Here is a 23,206-nt window from a genome sequence, read left to right as displayed (position 1 = left end):
AGTATTCTTGCCTGGAGAATCCCACGGACAGAGGAGCCTGGTGGCATACAGTGCACGGGGTCTCAAAGATTCAGACATTACTGAGTAGCTGAGCAAGCATGCAGGCACAGTGTGTGTGTGTGAGTATGTTAGTCGCACGCACTAGTTAGTACAGAGTAGAACATCAGGTAAAGGAAAAGCGAAAGGGAAGCTGCTCAGTCGTGTCCAACTCTTTGTGACCCCATGGACTGTAGCGTACCAGGCTCCTCCATCCATGGGATTTTCCAGGCAAGAGTACTGGAGTGGGTTGCCATTTCCTTCTCCAGGAGATCTTCCCGACCCAGGGATCGAACCTGGGTCCTCCCCCATTGTAGGGGGATGCTTTTACCGTCTGAGCCACCAGGGAAGTTGAAGGAAAGTAAAGGAAAGTTGGCATTTAATTTTAGACATATTGATATGAGTTGTTTGAAAAGCATCTGTTATGGACTGAATGTGACTCCTCCCCACAACACACATGCATACGTTGAAGTTTTAACTTCCAATTTGCTGGTGTTTATATTTGGAGGTGGAACTTTTAGAAGTAATTAGGTTTAGATGAATTCAAGAGGGTAGGTAGGATCCTCATGATGGGATTAGCATAAGAAGAGAAGAGAGCTAGTTCTCTCTTTCTCTGGCTTGTGAGGATATAGCAAGAAGGCAGTCATCTGGAAGCCAGGAAGAGGGCTCTCGTCAGAACCTAACTGTCTTAGGACACTGATCTCAGACTTCCCAGCCTCAAGGGCTCTGAGAAATAACAGGCTTAAGCCACCTAGTCTATGGTGTTTTGTTACAGCATTCTGAGCATTCAGGCTTGGAATTTAGAATGCACCTTTGTAAATGTCTTTGCATTGATCACCGAGGAATCTCCTTGCTTTCTTATCTCTCTTATCTCTCCTCTCTCCTTGCTATTCTTTGGAACTCGACATTCAAATGGGTATATTTTTCCTTTTCTCCTTTACCTTTCACTTCTCCTTTTCTCAGCTATTTGTAAGGCCTCCTCAGACAACCATTTTGCCTTTTTGCATTTCTTTTTCTTGGGGATGACCTTGATCACTGCCTTTTGTACAATGTCATGAACTTCCATCCATAGTTCTTCAGGCATTCTGTCTATCAGATATAATCCCTTGAATCTATCTGTCACTTTCACTGTAAAATCTTAAGGGATTAGATGTATGTAGGTCAAACCTGAATGGTCTAGTGGCTTTTCCTACTTTCATCAATTTAAGTCTGAATTTGGCAATAAGGAGTTCATGATCTGAGCCACAGTCAGCTCCTGGTCTTATTTTTGCTGACTGTATAGAGTTTCTCTATCTTTGGCTGCAAATAATATAATCAATCTGATTTCAGTATTGACCATCTGGTGAGGTCTTCTCTTGTGTTGTTGGAAGAGGGTGTTTGCTATGACCAGTGCATTCTCTTGGCAAAACTCTGTTAGCCTTTAACCTGCTTCATTTTGTACTCCGAGCCCAAATTGGCCTATTAGTCCAGGTATCTCTTGACTTCCTACTTTTGAATTCCAGTCCTCTATAATGAAAAGGACACCTTTTTCTGGTGTTAGTTCTAGAAGGTCTTGTGGGTCTTCATATAATCATTCAACTTCAGCTTCTTCAGCATTACTGGTTGGGGCATAGACTTGGATTACTGTGATATTGAATGAGTTGCCTTGGAAATTAACAGAGATCATTCTGTCGTTTTTGAGATTGCATGCAGTACTGCATTTTGGACTCTTTTGTTTATTATAATGGCCATCATAGTAAAGATGGGCACAATAAAGGACAGAAATGTTATAGACCTAGAGCAGAAGATATTAAGAAGAGGTGGCAAGAATACACAGAAGAACTATACAAAAAAGATCTTCATGACCCAGATAACCACAATGGTGTGATCACTCACCTAAAGCCAGATATCATGGAATGCCAAGTCAAGTGGGCCTTAGGAAGCATCACTACAAACAAAGATAGTGGAGGTGATGAAATTCCAGTTGAGCTATTTCAAATCCTAAAAGATGATGCTGTGGAAGTGCTGCATTAAATATGCCAGCAAATTTGGAAAACTCAGCAGTGGCCACGGGATTGGAAAAGGTCAATTTTCATTCCAATCCCAAAGAAAGGCAATGCCAAAGAATGCTCAAACTACCGCACAGTTGCACTCATCTCACACGTTAGTAAAGTAATGCTCAAAATTCTCCAAGCCAGGCTTCAACAGTAGGTGAACTGTGAACTTCCAAATGTTCAAGCTGGTTTTAGAAAAGGCAGAGGAACCAGAGATCAAATTGCTAACATGCGTTGGATCATTGAAAAGGCAAGAGAGTCCCAGAAAAACATCTATTTATGCTTTATTGATTATAGCAAAGCCTTTGTCTTTGTGGATCACAACAAACTGGAAAATTCCTCAAGAGATGGGAATGCGAGACCACCTGAGATATCTGTACGCAGGTCAAGAAGCAACAGTTAGAACTGGACATGGAACAACAGACTTGTTCCAAATCGGTAAAGGAGTACGTCAAGGCTGTATATTGTCACCCTACTTATTTAACTTATATACAGAGTACATCATGCAAAATTCCAGGCTGGATGAAGCACAAGCTGGAATCACTATTGTTCTGAGAAATATCAATAACCTGAGATAGGCAGATGACACCAGCCTTATGGCAGAAATCAAAGAAGAACTAAAGAGCCTCTTGATGGAAGTGAAAGAGGAGAGTGAAAAAGTTGGCTTAAAACTCAGCATTCAGAAAACTAAGATCATGGCACGTGATCCCATCACATCATGGCAAATAAATGGGGAAATAATGGAAACAGTGACAAGACTTTATTTTCTTGGTCTCCAAAATCATTGCAGACAGTGACTGCAGCCATGAAATTAAAAGACACTTGCTCTTTGGAAGAAAAGCTTTGACCAACCTAGACAGCATATTAAAAAGCAGAGACGTTATTTTGCCAACAAAGGTCCATCTAGTCAGTTTTTCCAGTAGTCATGTATGGATGTGAGAGTTGGACTATAAAGAAAGCTGAGCACCGAAGTACTGATGCTTTTGAACTGTGGTGTTGGGGAATACTCTTGAGAGTCTCTTGAATGCAAGGAGATCTAACTATTCAATCCTAAAAGAAATCAGTCCTAAATATTCATTGGAAGGACTGATGTTGAAGCTGAAGGTCCAATACTTTGGCTACCTACGTGAAGAGCTGACTCATTGTAAAAGACCCTGTTGCTGGAAAGATTGAAGGTGGGAGGAGAAAGCGACAGCAGAGGACGAGATGGTGGGTGGCATCACCGACTCAATGGACATGAGTTTGAATAAGCTCTGGGCATTGGTGATGGACAGGGAAAACTGGCTTGCTGGGGCCCGTGGGGTCGCAAAGAGTTGGACATGATAGAGCCCCTGAACTCACTTATAAATTAGTTTCCCATCATTTTTGTCTCCTAGTCTATTAATTTTTACTTTCCCAGAGGACCATTTCACACTGTCTCTTCTCTCCCTAGACTTTTAATACCTCTTTGCCCTTACTCACATTCTGCAAATCTAGAAGAAATCAGGACTTCCCAAAGCTCCCACTTCTTCATTTACACACCCATCTGTACCTGTGGTCATGTATTCTATCTTGTTGCTATGGGTGACTGTTCCTGCCAGCCTATGACTAAGCCTAAACTCTCCCCCAACTTGGGCATTCTTTCCTTTATTGCCTACTCAAGCAATTTCCCCTCTGTCCTCTGCATCTTCAAACCCTCCCCCTTGCCCTCAGCATACAGCTACTTCTAATTCTCATTATAAACAAAAAAAGCTCTCTTGACCCCATGTCCCCTTCGACTACTGTTCCATTTTATCCTTCCATTCATAGCAAAGTTTCTTGAAGCAGCTCTCTATATTCCTTATCTGAAATTTATCTCTTCGTTTTTTTCCTTGAACTAGTCAAATAAAGTTTTACTTCACCAATCCATTTAAGCTACTCTAATATTAGATTATCATATGACTTTCATGCTCTTAGATCCAGCAGTCATTCCTAACTTCATCTTATTTGACCCATCAGCAGGATTTAACACAGCTAATCACTTCTAATTCTGAAATACTCTTAATATGACTTCTAGGACAATACAGCCATTTTGTGTTCTCTACATTTTTGCTCAATTCTTGCAAATCTCTTTTGTCTGTTCTTCCTCATATTCTATCCTCCAAATATTGGAATACTTCAGGGTTCAGTTCTTGTATCATTTTACTTTTCTGTCTACTTTCACTCACAAGGTGATTTTATCTGGTCACATGCTTTAGGCATCTATCTGTTGATGACTCACAGATTTATCTATAGTCTGAACTGACTCCACACTCTTATTTTCAACAGCTTGATCTGCATCACCACTTGGGAGTTAAACAAGCATCTTAAAGTATCCAAAGCAGCTCCTGACAATCTACCCAAATCCTTTATTCCCATAGTCTTCCCTATCTCAGTGAGTGGCAACTCCACTTGTTCTGTTGCTCAAGGCAAAAGCCTTAGAGTTACTCTCCATTTTACTATTTCTTTCAAAATATACATTTAATTCACCAGCAAGCCTGTGAATTCTAACTTCAATATATATCAAGAATCTGACAACTTTTCACTATCTCCACTTCTATCACCCTTGTCCTAACCACTGTCATCTATTTCTTGGATTATTGCCAGTAGCTTTCTAACTGGTCTCCTTGCCTCCATCTGACAGTCTGTTCTCAGCATGAAAGCCACTCTGATCCCATTAAATCCTGCTAAGTCCTAAGTTAAATCATGTTATTTTCTCTCTTGAAAATCCCCTTAATTCCTTCCCATCTCACTATAAATAAAACCTTGAATGCAGTGTCCCAAATCTTCTATATCAGTGGTGTGCTGTCCAGAGTTCATCAACTAGTTCTATAGAAAAATAGTATGTGTGTGTACACATACTATAAATATAATAAAATTTGCTGACTTAAAGGATGGATATCACAAAATTTATAAATATTTATAAAATACACAATATTCTTTCTTTGGTAAATTCCATACAGCCAGTTGATTTTTATGAAATGCTTCCATTAAGTTTTGCCAGACTCTTGTATCCATAGCCAAACTATGGTTGGAGATGATGAATGTGTTTAGTTTTCAACATGAATGTTGTTATTTTCATTTACATCAAAAAGTAGCATTCAAGTAAAATAACACAGATATACATTGGAAACTGGTTACCAATGACAGGTTTATCAATGACAGGAATGACAACCTCGCTGAATCTGATTATAGTTTTCTAATACTAAAAGAATATCTATCTGCTCAATATTTTTGTACTATTCACAATGTAATGCCTACAAAACAACACCCTTTTGGTATGGGGAGGGAGGAGGGAGGAGGGTTCAGGGTGGGGAACACATGTATACCTGTGGCGGATTCATTTTGATATTTGGCAAAACTAATACAATTATGTAAAGTTTAAAAATAAAATAAAATTAAAAAAAATAAAAATAAAAAAATAAATGTAATCTTCATTGGTGACATTTTCTATACCACATGCTTAAAATCTAGAAAATTGACAACAACAACAAGTCAAGCCCTTATTTGCAGCATTTTCAAATATCCATGGTGTAAATATCTCCACCAGTGGTGATTTTAAGCTACTAACTTGATGTCACTGAATGAAGGGATTGTAATATACATTCTTCATACTTCATTGTTTAGCAGTTCCATCAGACAGATAAAATAGACTTATAAAATTTGGAGTCGTGATCACAGCTTATAAGATACATGTTCAAGGGCATAATTCTTCTCAAGAGGTGGTAAATGCCTCCATAAAAATGGCAGCAGGATTATAGTTAGAGGTCACATCTCCCATTGAAGGTGTCAGCTTCAAGCTAAGATGTACCCATGACTTTGATGGAGAGACTTGGGTCTTAGAGTATGAGTATCTATTAAATAGAATCAATTTTATGTGTCTGGAATATAATGCCTTTCTGTTTTCTCTAAGCCTTTGGTAAAGTCTTGTTAAATTTTAAAACCCACCCTCAGCTAACTGCAGGGAACTAAAGGGAAGGTCATTTTCCATGCTTGTGAGAAAATAGTAAAGGGAAGAATGACAGCTGAGAAATGGAAGCAAGTTAAGAGATGGCTGTAAGTAGACACCAGTCTGGAATCAGGTAGCTGGATGAGACAGAAAATGAGAAGTGAGTTTGTGTAACATGGATAGATTCCTTTGGCATTTCTAGATATACAGGAGGAGGGGAACTTGGTAGAAAATAGGATTTCTTACTGTTGCATGGGACAACAGATTAGATTTGTAATTTGGAATTTTAAGAAAAGGTTCCAGTGAAGACTGGAAAATCCATTTACATAATTGAAATAAAAAAGAAAATGTCATCTTATTTTACAAAAATGTAAAAGAGAAATCTGTTATTATCTCCAGAGATGCTGAAAAGGCATTTGATTTAACATTATTTTATATAAATATATACACATATACAAGAAAAACATCTAAATCTGGTTAAAATAAAAATTGATGCATACACTCAACATGAAAAATAGTATGGATCAAAAGAGGTGAAACTAACATTCAGGACGAGGAATAGGATGGGGAGACCGCTTTCTCCCCCACAAATTCATCAAAAGATCATTTGAATGCTGAGAAAATACCTCAAAATAACGTCTGAACACTTTCAGAGGACACCAGGCACCTAGAAAGGCAGCCCACTGTCTTTGAAAGGAGGTAGGACAAAATATAAAAGATAAAAAGAGAGACAAAAGAGTTAGGGATGGAGACCCGTCCTGGGGTGGGAGTCATGAAAGAGGAGATGTTTCCAAACACCAGGAAGCCCTGTCACCAGCGGGTCTGTGGAGAGTTTTGGAATCTCAGAGGGCAACATAACTGGGAGGAAAAAATAAATAAATAAATAAATAAAACTGACAGATTACATGCCTAACTGCAACTCCTATCAGAGAAGTAGCCCAAACGCTCGAGTCCACCACCAGCAAGCTGGGGCCGAATAGGAAGGTGCCAACTGCATTGCTTAGGGTAAGGATGGGGCCTGAATGCCCTGAGGGCAATCTGAGGGAGCTAATGTGAGATAGCAACCCAAACCCTGGGACAGCCAGAGAGGAAAAAAAAAAAAGAGGAAAGAGAGAGAGAGAACTTTCCCGTGAAAAGCTCCAATGTAAGGCACTGCCAGGCCCGCTCATAGAACAAAGGACTGAGCTAGCCAGCTGAGGACTGGCCCATCCCTTGCTGGAGGCAGAGAGGCAGGAAGGCGACACCCAGAGCCAGAAGGCTAGGGGCAAACTCGGCCCCAGAGCAAGCAAGCTCCCAGTTGCTCACCAAGTCTTCCTGGGATCCTGGACAGTTGACATCCACCAGGAAGGTCCCAGCCAGAGATCAGCTCCCCAGAGGAGACACAGGGCACCCCTGAGATGGCGCTCCCGCTGTGCACCTAGGAAACCGAGCAGCTGGGACCAGGGAGGTAATAAGATGCACTGCACCTGGGGAGAGTGTGCTCACCAAGCACCTGGTCACCTGAGCTGCTTGGACCTGGGAAGGTCAACAAAGGCAGGCCCAACTGAGTCTGGGCCTTTGTGCAGTACCCAAGAACCTGAACTTGAGCGACATAGACCTGGGAAGTGCATGCAACCCAGGGCTCGCCTTAGGCAGTTCCCCGGCAGAGCAACCTGGAGCCTGAGCAGTGTAGACTGGGAAAGCACACACACTGTGAGAAGGGGCAAACTCAGTGTGGCCCAGACACTGCAAGCACTCCCCACACATGCCACATGATATTTGTTTGCAGTGTTCCTCCCTCCCCACAGCACAAATGAACAAGTGAGCCTAAATAAATGATCACTTTCGCCCCCTTGTGTCAGGGTGGAAGTTAGATACTGGAGAGACTTGCAAACAGAGCAAGCCAAAATAAACAAAGAAGAGGGAACCGCTTTGGAAGTGACAGGTGCAACAGATTAAAACCCTGCAGTTAGCACTGGCTACATTGGAAGGGACCTATAGAACTTGAGAAGAAGTATAAGCTGGAATAAGTAACTATCTGAAACTGAACTGACTCCACACTGCACTCAACAGCTCCAGGGTAATTCCTAGATATATTTTACTCTTATCATTTTTTAAATATTTTTATTTTTTTTATTTTTAAGTTGTTTTTTACTCCTTTAGTTTTCATTTTTGAAACCTATTACCCTGAAGAAAAAATAATCTTATTTTTAAAGCAAATTTCATATATATAAATATATATATATTTATAACTTTTGTGTTTTTTTTTTTAATATTGTATTTTTGAGAGTCTAACCTCAACTCTAGATTTTTAGTCTTTGCTTTTTGGAATTGGTTATCAATTCTGTACCTTTAAGAATCCAATCTCTGGTACACATTTTTACTTAGGAGTGTGATTACTGGCTTGATTGCACTCTCCCCTTTTGATTCCCCCTCTTCTCCTCGTGATCACCTCTATTTCCCTCTTCTCTTCTTCATGTAACTCTGCGAACCTCTCCACTGTGGAGAATCTTTTCAACATTTAACCTAGATGTTATCTCATCAGTGTGTATGGATGGAGAGGTCTTGAGGCTACTGTAAAAATAAGACTGAAAGCCACAGGCAGGAGGCTTAAATCCAAAACTTGAGAACACCAGAAAACTCCTGACTCCAGGGAACATTAATCAACAAGAGCTTATCCAAAAGCCTCCATACGTACACTGAAAACAAGCTCCACCCAAAAGCCAACACGTTTCAGAGCAAGACATATTAAGGTAATTCTCCAACAAAGCAGGAACATAAACCTGAGCACAAATATACAGGTTGCCAAAAGTCACACCAAACCCATAGACACCTCAAAACTCACTACTGGACACTTCACTGAACTCCAGAGAGAAGAGATCCAACTCCACCCACCAGAACACTGACACAAGCTTCCCTAACCAGTAAACCTTGACTAGCCATTAGTCCAACCCCAACCACAGGGAGGACCCTCCACAATAAAGAGGAATGACAAACTTCCAGCATACAGAAAGGCCACTCCAAACACAGCAACCTAAACAAGATGACAAGGCAGAGAAATATTCAGCAGGTAAAGTAACATGATAAATGCCACTAAACCAAACCAAAGAGGAGGAGATAGGGAGTCTAACAGAAAAACAATTCAGAATAATGATAGTAAAAATGATCCAAAATTTTGAAAGCATAATGGAGTTACAGATAAATAGTCTAGAGACAAGGATTAAGAAGTTACAGGAAAAGTTTAACAAGGACCTAGAAGAAATAAAAAAGAGTCAATCAATAATGATTAATCCAATAACTGAGATAAAAAATACTCTGGAGGGAACCAACAGTAGAATAACCAAGGCAGAAGATAGGATAAGTGAGGTGGAAGATGGAATGGTGGAAATAAATGAAGCAGAGAGAAAAAAAGAGTTAAAAGAAATGAGGACAAACGCAGAGGCCTCTGGGACAATGTTAAACGCTACAACATACGAATCATAGGCGTCCCAGAAGAAGAAGACAAAAAGAAAGGCAATGAGAAAATACTTGAGGAGATAATAGTTTAAAACTTCCCTAAAGTGGGGAAGGAAAGAGCCACCCAAGTCCAAGAAACCCAGAGAGTCCCAAACAGGATAACCTCAAGGCAAAACACCAAGGCACATATTATTCAAATTAATAAAGATTAAATACAAAGAACAAATATTAAAAGCAGCAAGGGAAAAACAACAAATAACTGACAAGGGGATCCCCATAAGGATAACAGCTGATCTTTCAATAGAAACTCTTCAGGCCAGAAGGGAATGGCAGGACATACTTAAAGTGATGAAAGAGAAAAACCTACAACCCATATTACTGTACCCAGCAAGGATCTCATTCAAATATGAAGGAGAAATCAAAAGCTTTACAGACAAGCAAAAGCTCAGAGAATTCAGCACTACCAAACCAACTCTTCAACAAATGATAAAGGATCTTCTCTAGACAGGAAAAACACAGAAAATGTGTATAAACTCGAACCCAAAACAACAAAGTAAATGGCAATGGGATCATACTAATCAGTAATTACCTTAAATGTAAATGGGTTGAATGCCCCAAGCAAAAGAGAAAGACTGGCTGAATGTATACAAAAACAAGACCCCTATATATGCTGTCTACAAGAGACCCACCTCAAACCTACGGGCACATACAGACTGAAAGTGAAGGGCTGGAAAAAGATATTTCACACAAATGGAGACCAAAAGAAGCAGGAGTAGCAATACTCATATCAGATAAAATAGAAATAAAGTCCATGAAAACAGACAAAGAAGGACACTACATAATGATCAAAGGGTCAATCCAAGAAGAAGATATAACAATTATAAATATATATGCACCCAACATAGGAGCACCCCAATATGTAAGGCAAATGCTAACAAGTATGAAAGGGGAAATTAACAATAACACAATAATAGTGGGAGACTTCAATACCCCACTCACATCTACGGATAGAACAGCTAAACAGAAAATTAGCACAGAAACACAAACTTTAAATGATACAATGGACCAGTTAGACCTAATTGATATCTATAGGACATTTCACCTCCCCCCCCCCAAAAAAAAAAAAGAATTTCACCTTTTTCTCATATGCACACAGAAAACAGGATAGATCACATCCTGGGCCATAAATCTAGCCTTGGTAAATTAAAAAAAATAAAAAATTGAAATCATCTCAAGCATCCTTTCTAATCACAATGCAGTAAGATTAAATGTCAACTACAGGAAAAAAAAAAAACTATTAAAAATACAAACATATGGAGGTTAAACAAAACACTTCTGAATAACCTGAAAATCACAGAAGAAATCAAAATATGCATAGAAATGAATGAAAACAAGAACAAAACAACCCAAAACCTATGGGATTCAGTAAAAGCAGTGCTAAGGGGAAGGTTCAGTGCAATACAAGCCTACCTCAAGAAACAGGAGAGAAATCAAATAAATAACTTAACTTTACACCTACAGCAACTAGAAAAAGAAGAAATGAAGAAACCCAGGGTTAGTAGAAGGAAATAAATCTTAAAATTAGGGCAGAAATAAATGAAAAAGAAACAAAGGAGACCATAGCAAAAACCAGCAAAGCTAAAGGCTGATTATTTGAGAAGATAAAATTGACAATCCATTAGCCAGGCTCATCAAGAAACAAAGGGAGAAGAAACAAATCAACAAAATTAGAAATGAAAATGGAGAGATCACAACAGACAACACAGAAATACAAAGGATCATGAGAGACTACTATCAGTAACTATATGCCAATAAAATGGAAAACTTGGAAGAATGGACGAATACTTAGAAAAGTATGACTTTCCAAAACTGAACCAGGAAGAAATAGAAAATCTTAACAGACCCATCACAATCATGGAAATCGAAACTGTAATCAGAAATCTTCCAGCAAACAAAAACCCAGGACCAGACGGCTTCACAGCTAAATTCTACCAAAAATTTAGAGAAGAGCTAGCACCTATCCTACTCAAACTCTTCCAGAAAATTGCAGAGGAAGGTAAACTTCCAAACTCATTCTACAAGGCCACCATCACCCTAATACCAAAACCAGACAAAGATGCCACAAAAAAGAAGACCACAGGCGAATATCACTGATGAACATAGATGCAAAAATCCTTAAGAAAATTCTAGCAAACAGAATCCAACAACATATTAAAAAGATCATACATCATGACCAAGTGGGTTTTATCCCAGGGATGCAAGGATTCTTCAATATTTGAAAATCAATCAATGTGATAAACCACATTAACAAATTGAAAGATAAAAACCATATGATTATCTCAATAGATGCAGAGAAAGCCTTTGACAAAATTCAACATCCTTTTATGATAAAAACCCTCCAGAAAGCAGGCATAGAAAGAACATACCTCAACATAATAAAAGCCATATATGATAAACCAACAGCAAACATTATCCTCAGTGGTGAAAAATTGAAAGCATTTCCCCAAAAGTCAGGAACAGGACAATTATTCTCACTCTCACCACTACTATTCAACATAGTTTTGGAAGTTTTGGCCACAGCAATCAAAGAAAAAAGAAATAAAAGGAATCCAAGTTGGAAAAGAAGTAAAACTTTCACTGTTTGCAGATGACATGATCCTCTACATAGAAAACCCTAAAGACTCCACCAGAAAATTACTAGAGCTAATCAATGAAGATAGTACAGTTGCAGGATATAAAATTAACACACAGAAATCCCTTGCATTCCTATACACTAACAATGAGAAAACAGAAAGAGAAATTAAGGAAACAATTCCATTCACCATTGCAACAAAAAGAATAAAATACTTAGGAATATATCTACCTAAAGAAACAAAAGACCTATATATAGAAAACTATAAAACACTGATGAAGGAAATCAAAGAGGACACAAATAGATGGAGAAATATACCATATTCATGGATTAGAAGACTCAATATAGTGAAACTGAGTATACTACCCAAAGCAATCTATAGATTCAATGCAATCCCTATCAAGCTACCAATGGTATTTTTCAGAGAACTAGAACAAATAATGTCACAATTCATATGGAAATACAAAAAACCTCAAATAACCAAAGCAATCTTGAGAAAGAAGCATGGACCTGGAGGAATCAACCTTCCTGACTTCAGGCTATACTACAAAGCTACAGTCATCAAGACAATATGGTACTGGCACAAAGACAGAACTATAGATCAATGGAACAAAATAAAAATCCCAGAGAAAAATCCACACACCTGTGGACACCTTATCTTTGACAAAGGAGGCAAGAATATACAATGGAGAAAAGACAATCTCTTTAACAAGTGGTGCTGGGAAAACTGGTCAGCCACTTGTAAAAGGATGAAACTAGAACACGTTCTAACACCATACACAAAAATAAACTCAAAATGGATTAAAGATATAAACGTAAGACCAGAAACTGTAAAACTCCTAGAGGAAAACATAGGTAAAACATGCTCTGACATAAATCACAGCAGGATCCTCTATGAACCACCTCCTAGACTAATGGAAATAAAAGCAAAAATATACAAGCGGGACCTAATTAAACTTAAAATATTTTGCACAACGAAGGAAACTATAAGCAAGGTGAAAAGACAGCCTTCAGAATGGGAGAAAATAATAACAAACAAAGCAACTGATGAATAATTAATCTCAAAAACATACAAGCAACTCCCGCAGCTCAATTTCAGAAAAATAAATGACCAAATAAAAAATGGGCCAAAGAACTAAACAGACATTTCTCCAAAGAAGACATACAGATGGTTAACAAACACATGAAAAGATGTTCAACATCACTCATTATCAGAGAAATGCAAATCAAAACCACAATGAGGTACCATCTCATGCCTGTCAGAATGGCTGCTATTGAAAAGTCTACAAGCAATAAATGTTGGAGAGGGTGTGGAGAAAAGGGAACCCTCTTATACTGTTGGTGGGAATGCAAACTAGTACAGCCACTATGGAGAACAGTGTGGAGATTCTTTAAAAACCTGGAAATAGAACTGCCTTATGACCCAGCAATCCCACTGCTGGGCATTTACACTGAGGAAACCAGAATTGAAAGAGACACGTGTACCCCAAACTTCATCGCAGCACTGTTTACAATAGCCAGGACATGGAAGCAACCTAGATGTCCATCAGCAGACAAATGGATAAGAAAGCTGTAGTACATATACAAAATGGAATATTATTCAGCTATTAAAAATAATGTATTTGAATCAGTTCTAATGAGGTGGATGAAACTGGAGCCTATATTACAGAGTGAAGTAAGCCAGAAAGAAAAACACCAATACAGTATACTAACGCATATATATGGAATTTAGAAAGATGGTAACAATAACCGTGTATACGAGACAGCAAAAGAGACACTGATGTATAGAACAGTCGTTTGGACTCTGTGGGAGAAGGCGAGGGTGGGATGATCTGAGAGAATAGCATTGAAACATGTATATCATCATATGTGAAATAGATCGCGAGTCCAGGTTCAATGCATAAGACAGTGTGCTCAGGGCTGGTGCACTGGGATGACCCTGATGGATGGTATGGGGAGTTAGGTGGGTGGGAGGGTTAGAATGGGTAACACACGTACACCCATGGCTGATTCATATGAATGTATGACAAAATCCACCACAATATTGTAAAGTAATTAGCCTCCATTAAAAAAAATGGTGATTTAGAAAAAGGTTCCTATTGATATATGTGCACTACTATATATAAAATAGATAACTAATAAGGACCTACTCTATAGCAGAGAATTCTATTCAATACTCTATAATGACCTACATGGGAAAGGAATCTTAAAAGAGGGGATATATGTATATGTATAACTGATTCACTTTGCTGTACACCTGAAACTAACACAACATTGTAAATCAATTACATTCCAATAAAATTTTTTATAAAGACTATAAGAAGGCAGGAAAATCCCTAGAGAGTAAAGTATGATTAAGAAAAGTGAAAATAACATCCAGGACAAAAAAGCGATTGTTATATAGTCTCACCTTAGAAGCAAAAATAAAACTATGTCTCTGCATTCTTAAAATAAATTTAGAATAATTAGGTTTTTTATAAAGGAATCAATAAATCAACAAATTAAAACTATAAAATTTCCAGATGTAAAATCTGGCAATCAAAAAATAGTAGTGTGTGAATGTAAATTGTTATAGACACTATGGAAAATAGTATGGCAGTTCCTCAAATTAAAAATAGTACTACCCTATAAAAAGCTGATAGTGTGGGATGATTTTCATGTAGTTCAGAAACTACAGGAAAAAAAAAGACTAATAAAAATAAACATATAAATTTGGCTCTCTCATATACATGAAGAAAGATTAAATTTATCTACTTAAAAATATAACACATGTTACAAAGGGATAATTTTCTTAATATATAAAGAAACTTTTAAAATAAAATAAGTTAATTAAAAGACCAACATAATAAAAAATATCTAAAAGTGATGTGAAAGCTATTTAATAAAGAAATAAAATGCTAATAGTTATAAACATGTGAAATTAATTCAATGGAATAAAACATCATATTGTACCTATCAAAATGTCAAATATATAGTTTGATACAGTATTGTCAAGGTTGCAAGAAATGAGGCTCTCCCTTTCACTTTGGTATTGTTGTTGTTCAGTCACTAAGTCATACCCAACTCTGTGATGCCGTGGGCTGTAGCACATCAGGCCTCCCTGTCCCTCAGCATCTTCCAGAGTTTCCCAGGTTCATGTCCATAGAATCAGTGATGCCATCCAACCACCTCATCCTCTGTTGCCCTATAGACAGTTAATTTGGCAAGTTCTATCAAAATTTTAAGGGCGTATGATCTTTTATCCAATGATTCTACTTTTAAAATTATGCTCAGATATACTTACATTGTACAGAAATGTATGGCTACAGTGATGTTCACAGTGGCATGATTTATGACCTCATCCATGCATGCAAGTGTACTCAGTCATGTCCGACTCTTTTTGAATCCCATGATTGTAACTCACCAGACTCTTCTGTCCATGGAATTTTCCAGGCAAGAATACTGGAGTGGGTTGCCATGCTCTCCTCCAGGTGATCTTCCCAACCCAGTGATTGAACTCACCTCTCCTTCGTCTCCTGCATTGGCAGGTGGATTCTTACCACTGAGCCACCTGGGAAGCCCATTTATGACCTCAAATACCTGGAAAAAACCTAAATGTCCACCTATGGGAAATTGGTAAAGCAATTTATACAATAACCATAAAATGGAATAATATGCCACTATTTAAATGATTATAGTAGATTTTTATGTGCTGATATGGGTTGACCTCAAATTGCATTAAGTATAAGAAGCAATGTGCTATACTGTATGTATAGTATTTCTCTTTTGTTATGGTCTGAATTGTATCTCTTCAAAATTCATATGTTGAAGTCATAACACCCAATACTTCAGAATATGACCGGCTGTATTTGGAGATAGTGTCTTTAATGAGGTAATTAAGATAAAATGAAGTCATCTGGATGGACCTTACAGTTGTCCTTATAAGAGGAGGAGATTAGGATATAGACACACGTGGAGGGAAAGCCATGTGAAGATAGAGTGAGAAGGTGGTTATCTACAAGTCAAGAAGAGAGACCTCAAAAGAAACCAACCCAGTCCACACCTTGATCTGAACTTCTATCCTCTAAACCTGTGACAAAATAAATAGATTTATATTTTTAAGCCACCCAGTCTATGGGACTTTGTTATGATAGTCCTAGCAAACTAATACAGGATATATACATATATATATACCTATATGAGTGGGGAAATATGAGCATGGGAACTTTCTGGAAGGGCACACAGTAAACTGCTGATGATTATAAAATTTAGACACTGAAGATGGAGTTCTGTTGTGGGAGGGAGGCTAATTGTCTATTCTCTACCATTTTTACCATGTGTATGTGTTGTTTTAAAAGCTTTTATAAATCAGTAAAAAAAAAAAAGATCAACATGTTACTAAAGATTAAAGCTCATGAACAGACTATTGACAAGAGGGGAAATGTAAAGAATCACTGGATATTTGAAAGAAAAAAATTAACCTTATAATAATCAAGCATACAAATAAAAGCATGTTACTGTATTTTGCCCATCAAAACGGCAGTTTTTAAAACTTCAATACAAACTGAAAATCTTGGGCTTTGTAATGGAAAACACCAGAAGTCTGCTCATTACTAGCTGAGAAAGTAATTACTAGCTAGAAAGGAAACTAGCCTTAATTTCCTCATCTGTAAGTGAGGATAAGAGTACCTAACTCTCAGAGTTATTTTAAAGAATAAATGAGGTAAAACATGTGTAGTGACTGGCTCACAGTAAAGTGTTAATAAATATTAATCTTGTGATGATAATGGTGCAAGGAAATTGGTAGGTTTGAATATCTCTGGTAAGAGTTAAGTCCACAGAATCTTTTAGAGAGCAAATGATAATATTGTTCAAGAGCTTGACTCAGTAATTTCACTTATGGTAATGCGTTACAAAGGAATAATCAGAGATATGCACAAGGATTTATGCACAGTATTGCTAATAACAGCACTATTTGTAAGCACAAAAACATGGAACAATCTAAATGCCATGCAGATGAGGCTGTTCAAATAAGATTAGGCATATCCATGTAATCAAATTCTATGTAGGTATTATAATCATATCTTCAAAGTATATTCCATGACATGAGGAAATTACAAAAATATAATGGAAATTACCAAAAGTTAGATATAAAATTCCATATACACCATGACTCTCATTTTGTTTAAAAACAATAATGATAACAAAATAAAATGTTAGTACTGGCTATATTTTGATGGTAGAACTACCCAGTGATTTTTAGTTCTTTTTTTGTATTTTTAAAATGTGTCTAAAAGAATATATATTACCTTTTTGTCATGACCATGTTTTTTTTTTTTTTAACTTAGTATTTAAAATAATGTGTGTGCAAAAAAGTGAGCACATAAGTGTTCATCTTGATGAAGTTTCATGAATTGAATGCACCCTGTGTTACTTGTACCATACTCAAAAATCAGACATCACCTAATCACCCTGCTCTGCCTTGAGGTCTCTTTGACTCACTAGCTACTTCTCTACTCTCCACCCAGGGCTACCGTTTTCCTGACTTGTAACAGCTAATATTACTTTTGCCTGGTTTTACAGTTTACATGAATGGAGGCACACATTGTCTATCTTTGTGTTAGACTACTTTTGCTCAACAATTTAAACTCTGTGTTTTATTTATGTTCCAATACCCGAAAAGGAAAAATTCAAGTGGAATACAACAATTTACCCTTCTTGTATGATACAATGTTCTTTGGAAGTGAGTAAATGAGCTCCCCCTGAAGTTCTTCTTTCAGAAATGTCAAACTTGTGTTGATTTTAGTCAAGCTGATAAATTAAAGTAATAAAAATCATAATGAAAAATAGAAATAGTAATAAGTAAACTATAAAATCTTAAAAAGAAAAATGTCAATATTTGAAAATTAATTTTAAATGTATGGATTACAATATAAGTGAATATAAATTGGTTGAGAATAAAGCAAGTTAATATATTTTACTTAGTAACTACCATTTGCATACACCTATTGTATACTTGGCGCTTCCCTGGGGGCTCAGCGGAAAGAATTTGCCTGCAGTGCGAGAGCTGCAGGAGACGTGGGTTCAATTCCTGCGTTAGGAAAATCCCCTGGAGGAGGGCAAGGCAACCCACTTCAGTATTCTTGTCTGGAAAATCACGTGGACAGAAGAACCAGGTGGACTACAGTTCATGGGGTCACAAAGAGTCAGACATGACTGAAGCGACCTAGCATGCACGCATGCATTATATACTTGGGATTGTACATATACTATCTCATTACTTAATCTTCACAATAAATCTGTGAAGTAGATGCTATTATTGTTAATCGCTCAGTTGTATCCAACTCTTTGTGACACTATGGACTGTAGCCCGCCAAGCTCTTCTGTCCATGGAATTCTCTAGGCAAGAATACTAGAATGTGTAGCCATTTCCTTCTCCAGGGGATATTAACCCAGGGATTGAACCCAGGTCTCCTGCATTGCAGGAAGATTCTTTATCGTCTGAGCCACCAGGGAAACTGTGATGCTATAATTACCATAGCACAGACACAAAAACTGGGGCTCTGGGAGATTTTCTGTCAAAGATTGCTCAGATAATAAATGGAGGGTCCAGAATTGTAATCCACATTTGTCTGATTTCAGAGCCAGGCCTCTTTCTACCATGATGCTTACTGTTATGTCTGTCAGGAAACTTTTTTGTTTCATTGCCTTTTGATTCTCATAGTAGCATCTGATTGTAATTCAGGGTGGGGATTGCCCAGAGAACTTTTAGCAGTAACAAAGGAGAGATTGCTCTAAGGCCTGTGTATTTTTGCCTACTTTAAGTAACACATTAATTATATATCCATTACCACTGAGAATGCGATGTGAACTTGTTAAGCAGCATGAACTCAATGGAAAATGAATGTATAGGCTTTTCATCTAGGTTTGGCCTTTTACATACATGTGTGTGTGTGTGTGCACGTGTGTGTGTGTGTGTATAGAGAGAGAGAGAGAGAGATGAGAGACACAGAGACAGAGAGAGGACAGAGAGTGAGGAAACGAGTTAACAATGCTCAAAGTCATTGCAGTGACTCTTCATTTCATCAGAAATCCCCTGTAGTGGCCATCACTTTTAACACTAAATGAATAACACACCTTTTCACCTTTGTCATCATACCTAACAATCTGCCTTTGACACATGGTGTCCTAGGTATGAAATGATGCTTGTCTGTCTAAAACTGGGAAGCAGTATTGGCCCAATACATCCAAACACTGTGTATCAACACCAGTAAAAAACACAGTTATAGTCAGGAAAACATCACAGCTTGTTTGCAATATTCTATTTATTACACTAATAGGTAATATCAATAGGTTTGAAAATATGATACATTTCATCTCTTCCTGGTGAGTTATATGATATGCAATAAAATGAGAAAGGTAGTTATCAAATTCAAACTCTCTAAGCAGAGGAATGTAGATATTATGTGTCCTAGGTGAACATAAGATAAAAACTACAAACCTAGAGTAGTATTTCTCAAAATCTGATCTAGGGACCCCTTGCATCAGAATCACTAGGCTTGTTGGGTAAGCATACAGAGTTCTGAACTATGAAATTAGAATCCTGTATGGTGAGGAATCTCCATGATAAAGGAGTTCTCTAAAGTCCAGAGCAGAGTTATTCCACCTTGGCACTATTAATATTCTAGACTGGGTAATTATTTATTATAGGAGCTACTCCATGCATTATAAAAAGTTCAGCATCATTCCTTCCCTCTATTCATTAGGTGCCAGTTGCTGATGCTGCTGCTGTTAAGTTGCTTCAGTCGTGTCCGACTCTGTGCAACCCCATAGACGGCAGCCCACTAGGCTCCTCTGTCCATGGGATTCTCCTTGCGTGGCAATCAAAATGTCCTCGAGGGCATGGCAAAATTAACCACAGCTGATAACCACATCTTTATAGCAAGGATTTCTAGAGTTAGGCAATGAAAATAGTCACAGGAACTAAGTGATTAGTGAAATGATGAGCTTCACTTGCCGATTGAGTAAACCCAGGCAACTCTCAATGAAGTATGGTTGGAGAGAGGAAATGCTCCAGATAAACCAAGACAATGACAAATGTACTATCTATTCCAATATCCAGAAAGCATTTATTGTTCTCCTCTTAAAAGAATGCTACCTTCTTTCATTAATTATTTTATAATTTGCAATGTTTAGCTTTTGAAGGTGAACCACCTGACAGGAGGGTAGAAAAGTGAATGCGATGCTGCTGACCCATTGATACCATCTCTATCTAAGGAGTTTCATCTTAACTTCAAGTAACACTCTTTTCACTTCAATGAATAGTCCTAATTTGAAGACAAGTTCATGCTATGCAGAAAGAATTAACAATGACCATTTATTTTGCTGGCACCTGTCCAAAGTACAATCAGACCCACTCACACACTAAGACAGTTGGATGTTGGGGAAGGTGAGGATTTTATGTGTTAATACAGATCAGGTGTTGAGCATAGTAGTTGGCTCATAAGAAGTGCTCAATAAACTCTGGCTATTGTTGAATTTTCACAAAGTGCTGTCAGTGAGCTCTCTTCTTTCACTCTGATATGCCACACCCAGGACAATTGCTCTGAACCCTTGAGTAGGCATTCTAGCACAGAAAGCAATGGGACAAGTGAGTCTGTAATGGGCCCAAAAAGAATTTCCGTATATACTTAAGAGCATAGACCCTCTGAAGACTGAAGTGTTCCTGTATTTTCATCTGCAAGTCAAAAGCTTAATCAATTAGTATAAAAAGCAGTGAACCCACAAGTCTAGATAACATAGCAGCCTTGGAAGCCTATGGAAAATGAGGAATCAAATTCTGATTCCTCATTCAATGGCTGCCATGACTACCATGCTCAAGTATGCTTTTTTGAAAAACAGAAATTCATCAGAGTTGTTGGGCTACTGACTAGCAACGCTTGGCCTTTTGTAAATACATCTCACATATTACTTGTTTACAGGTTCTATAGCAAACCTATCCCCATAAGGTAACACCTTCCTTAGTATCACCAGTTTTTGAATCCACAGCCTTGGTGGTTCTGCCTAGATCACCCCATGCATCTGTTTCCCCTGTGTTCTTAAAATAACTTGCCCTTACCAACAAAAAGCATAAACAATATAATGAGGGGGACATGAAACCAGTTGAATGATAACATTGAACTTAATATGCTATGCTATGCTAAGTCACTTCAGTCGTGTCCGACTCTATGTGCCCCCATAGACGGAAGCCCACCAGGCTCCCTCGTCCCTGGGATTCTCCAGGCAAGAACACTGGAGTGGGTTGCCATTTCCTTCTCCAATGCATGAAAGTGAAAAGTGAAACTGAATTCACTCAGTCGTGTCTGACTCTTAGCCACCCCATGGACTGCAGCCCACCAGGCTCCTCCGTCCATGGGATTTTCCAGGCAAGAGTACTGGAGTGGGGTGCCATTGCCTACTCCGAACTTAATATATTGGCCTGCAAATGGTCTTTGTTTTTGTAATATGTTACTTAGTTTGTTAGCCCCTTTGATTTACTTTTTTGTCTGTTTGTTTATGGAATGAAGATGGGGGCAGAATCTTTATTATAATAGGTAAATTGTCACATTGTCTTTTAAGTGGCATTGGTAGCCCATTTCTATGATGAAGAAATGGAGATGCCCCCAGTTCTATAATATTATTTATTTATTGTTTATTTTGATCAAGTTATTTTGCTTTCCAAGAATAGCCAATTATTCTATGACCAGCTTGATTGTTCCACGTGGGTCAAACTAGCAAAACCTGCAGGCGCACCTCCCAGCAGGCTGCCTGAATTTTGACTGATTTAGCAGACACCTAGCTTGTCCAAGAATTCCACTTTGCTCCCATTGTAACAGTCCTAGACCACTAAGTCATGTGACCACTAGTTATCTTTCCTTGTCACTAGTAGCTCTTCAATCAACTCTATCACAATACATCTTTAGTGACAAAAAGGAAATCCAGTGTGCTTTCCAGAGCTGAGCTGATAAAGCCTATCATGTTTGGTACATAAATGACTGGAAGGATTTAACATATTAGTCTTTGTGAGGATTTACCAAAAATATCTATTTATGTTTCAGTGTTATTTTTGGAGAATCATTTAACAGATGATTAACCCTGTTTCTGTTAGGGAATCATCCATTCAGAACACATTTTGTATATCCTGGGTGCCTCGGACCTCTTCACTAACAGATAATATTTCAACATTAGTTTTCCCATGAAGCCAAGAGAGTTTGACTCTAGAGTTAGTTCGACAGAACCCCTGAGGTCAGGCCAGGGTCTAGTGAGCAGATGTCCCAGTAGACTGTCTACAGGCTGGCTTCCTGGGTCATCAGAAGACTGCTTTTTGGTGTGCCCTGCCATGACACTGTCCCAGCACCATGAGAACGTGACCAATTCCTCAGCCTCCACAAGCCATGGAACTATATAAGGATGAGAGAATTCTACACTCACTTTACTTTGGAGGCCTAACATAGCTAGCACCTGTCACTTTTCTTACAAGTGGAAGGAGAAACAGTTAAGAGCTGGGGAGGGGGGTGGGGAATAACAACAGGGGAGAGAAACTCAAAGTCAGGTGCCATTAGGTGTCTCCTTTCAAGGAGGAAGGGCTTAGAGAGCTTGAAGATGCCAGGAAAGAAGAGAACTTGATAATGATTATAGCTCTGGGGCTTCCTTTATGATAATGATGCTTGTTACTGTATGTCACATTTGCTCCTTAGCGGTGGCTTCCCATTAGCCCCTATTGCAGCGGATGACTGTTCCTGCAGGTTTTGCTTCCTTCTCTTTCCCTGACAGCAACGTAGGAAGGAGCAAGATTCTGCTTCATTTTTCTTAGACCTGTCACCTTCTGATTCTCCTGGCCTTTAACCTCAGACGGGTATCCCCCATGTTTCCCACTTAGATTTCTGTGTCCTACAAGCCCCGAGACAATTTATCCTATCACTCCACTCCAACCTAAGTCCAGTCAAGTTTCAATTGGCACCAGAGTTTCCATTCTCAACACTACTGACATTTGGGGTCAGATAATTCTTTATTGTCGGGGGCTGTCTTGTGCAACATAATGTGTTTAGTCACATCATAGGCTTTTACCCATTCATACCAATAGCAAACGGCTCTAGGTAATGACAA

General features: G+C 38.3%; 1 non-coding gene across 1 annotated transcript; it reads right to left on the bottom strand.

The window, feature by feature from the left end:
* Nucleotides 1–311: 311 nt before the first annotated feature.
* On the bottom strand, nucleotides 312–385 carry TRNAC-ACA (transfer RNA cysteine (anticodon ACA)). The gene has a single exon. It is a non-coding gene; the product is annotated as a tRNA-Cys (tRNA).
* Between the last annotated feature and the right edge of the window lie 22,821 nt (nucleotides 386–23,206).

Source organism: Bubalus kerabau, chromosome X, assembly GCF_029407905.1.
Source record: "Bubalus kerabau isolate K-KA32 ecotype Philippines breed swamp buffalo chromosome X, PCC_UOA_SB_1v2, whole genome shotgun sequence".
Lineage (NCBI taxonomy): Eukaryota > Metazoa > Chordata > Mammalia > Artiodactyla > Bovidae > Bubalus > Bubalus kerabau.
This window is presented reverse-complemented; position numbering and strand designations above follow the sequence as displayed.